Raw genomic sequence first — 3,112 nt, forward strand, 5'->3', positions numbered from 1 at the left:
TGGGAGTAGCATGTAGAGAAAGTAAACCTAGGAAGCCGGGTCTACCTGGGGCAGCAGGTTCTGTTCCCAGTCCGGTGACTATGGCTGGGCCCTGCTGTGTGAGCTGGTGGGATGAAACAGGAGGGACAGATTTGCCTGTTCTGTCTGCAGTAACTTCATGTCCCCCAGTCTGTTCTTGCCACACCACCTGGAATGACCCCCTTTAAATTTAGGGATATCGGCGTCTTCCCTGCCGCACAGGAGACTGATGCCACTGACCCAGAGCTGTTTCTAAAATGAAAGATGCTGAGGATTTGGAGAAAGAAGCAAGTGGATGCAGGAAAGAACATCCCCTCGAGTTCAGGGTTTTAACATCAGTAAATTTTCTCTTACTAAGTAATTAGCAGAAGAACAGAGGAACATGACTTTGGCCTTCCATGCTCACCCCCACCACCCTCACCAGTGTCCTGTTTCCAGCACTTCATTTTCTCCTGGGCAGAGAAAATGATCTAGGAGAGACAGCAGGTTGCTGTTATGTCTGAAGCCAGATATTCTCCCCATTTCTTCTCCTGCCCAGCCAATCCACACTGTCTTGTTAAAATATCTAAGTGACATCCCCTGAACTCAAGACCATCCTTGCAAAGTGTTGTCAAGTGGTGTGCCCAACTGAAAATTCTGGGGTCAGTTATTTTAGTTCCAGACCAGTAGCTATGTGCCCACAAATGAAGTACAAATGGTGCTTTGTCTCATGTTAAGGCTGGGGGGCATTTAGTCAAGGTCAGGTCATTCGAGCTTGTTAGCTATGCCCTCCTTTGGAGTGAAGATCTACTTTGTTCTCCATGGAATGCAGTGAGGAGAAGGAAACAACTTTCCAGACCTTCCAAGAGCCTTGTGTGATGTCGAAGGTGCAGTGAGGTGGATTCTACTAAGAGGAAGCCGAAGCCGTCTTTTTCAGGCTGGAGCCCCCATCGAGTTACTTTCCTCTCTGCTTCAGTGTGTGAAGAAGGGCAGTCAGTGTATGGGGCAGCAAAGATGGCCAGATGGTAGACTTCAGTGGCAACTGGTGAATAACCATTGGCTAAAAAGCCAGAGACTCCTTAGCCCTGCACCTGCTGGGATGGAATAATTTGCAGTGGGCTGAAGAATGTGTCCAAAGGAGAGCCTGGGTCCAAGTCAGATGCTTGAGCACTCCCCACTGACCTTTTTTGGGCGGAGAGTAGCTGGGGAGCAGGACACATGACGTAACAGGCTTCTAGCTTGGGTAGAAGAGTTACATGACTAAGAATGAAAATGGACAGAGAGAACTGGGTTCTGGAAGTATGATTATTAGTTCTGTTGAGATCCCTGTGGGGGTCATTCAGTTAGAGCCCCCTGGACAGTCTGAGAAATGCAATACCTGGGTCTGGGGTCCGTATCTAGAGAAAACATTGGGGTGTAGATATGGCATCATGAACTGAAACCACAGTCAAGAGACGGGGTTAGACAGGAAGAACTAGAGAGGAAAGGGAAGATGACCAGTGAGGGATTCCACAGCACGCTTGGGAGTGGCCTGAAAGAGGGAGACGTTGGCCATAAAAACTGAAGAGCTGACCAAAAGAGAGGGAAGGGAGCATGGAGGGAAAGGCTTCCTGAGTGCAGGCAGGGGCTGAGTAGCCCCAGCATAGTGAACGGAAGGAGGTAACTCAGGTAACTTAGGATAGCATAATCTTCCAGAACCATTCAGTGCAGAAGGCAGAAGCAGGGTTTGGAGAGGTAATTAAGGCAGCCAAGAAGAGGCAGAACTTGAGGAGTCTCTGTCTAGGCAGAAGAGAAGGGAACAGATTGGAGACAGCACACCCAGGAGTGACAGAGAGCCCAGGACAGGGCTAGGGAGCCTGCAGGGTGCTCTCTCTCCCATTCTTTTAGAGAGGCTTTCATTACCTAAAAGATGTGGGTGCTGCCAACCTCCCCTGGAGTGCAATTTGTTCCATTTGCTGGTTGGAACCAGTGGAATAACAGCACCATGGGTTGCCTGGTCCGTGGGCTGGGAGCAGCCCACGTGTCCTCCCACTTGCCCCCAGGTCTACTTATTTGTCCTCTATGCTCCTGAAGTCCCTTGACGACTTGGACATGGAGTCCACAGTCAGGACAGCTCTGAATGCTCCAGTGGAAGCCATTGCTGTCATTGCCAGAGGGTCTTTAACTGCTGCATCTGGGGGCTGTATATGCACCCCGGGACTGTGTTAATCTGTTCTGAGCACCTCCCAGCCCTGTGCTCCCACTTTTACTTGTTTTGTTTTAATTTATTCTTTTATGTAAGTTGGCTTCTAGCAATGCTGACCAGTTAGTTTGAAGATATTAGCCAGGTTGATGGTTAAAAATCATGTTTTAATTGTCTCTGGGAAATTCTTTTCTCATCAGTGGGTAAATTAGCAGACACACCCAGGCTTGGTGGTGGGGTGTGTAGACTCAGAGTCAGACCTAATGGTAACAGACGTTAGACTAGCTACTTTGTTTCTTTGTGCCTCAGTTTCCTTAGCTGTGAAATGAGGGTGACAATGGGTCCTACCTCAGAAGGCTGCTGTGGGATCGCTGTCATGCTCAGCATAGCGCCTGGTGCACGGACGGCACTCAGCAGATATGCCGCTGCTGTCGCTGCTATATTTCTCTCTGTTGTTTAAGGCCCCAAATAACCAACATCAGCTGCAGTGGTGAACCACAGAAGGAACATACGCCCAGATACGGTGCTCTGGGTCCCACCGCCAGGCAACCTGGGAGGACCCCAGCTCCTCTCTCCCTGGACCGCTCAGCCCACCCTCTCCTGCGTCCTTTGCCCCACTCACACCTATAGGCATGGGTCTCCTTCCTTCCTCAGTTATTACTTTTTTCTTCCCAGGGGCTTTCCAGACTTCTTGGTCTGCTTCACGCTAACACCTTTTGGAAGCACAAACCTTGATTTTGGGGGGCAAAGTTCTGTTTCCTACAAGTGCCAGTTAGTACTCAGCTACAGGATAGGATCCGTTTCATGAGCCGGTTACTAGAAGTGATCCGTGCTGATCTGGTGATGCTAAAATCACTCAAGTTTGGGTAGAAAAGAATTAATATAAAATAAGACCAATTAAAAAAGTAGCCTCATTGTATGTACCCTCATATG

General features: G+C 49.1%; 1 protein-coding gene across 2 annotated transcripts in view; it reads left to right on the top strand.

The window, feature by feature from the left end:
• The window catches only part of FARP1 (FERM, ARH/RhoGEF and pleckstrin domain protein 1), a 281,209-nt gene that overhangs the window by 256,842 nt on the left and 21,255 nt on the right, over nucleotides 1-3,112 (top strand). The gene's annotated exons all lie outside the window — the stretch shown is intronic.

This window comes from Otolemur garnettii, unplaced genomic scaffold (assembly GCF_000181295.1).
Source record: "Otolemur garnettii isolate 467f Iridium unplaced genomic scaffold, OtoGar3 scaffold00034, whole genome shotgun sequence".
Lineage (NCBI taxonomy): Eukaryota > Metazoa > Chordata > Mammalia > Primates > Galagidae > Otolemur > Otolemur garnettii.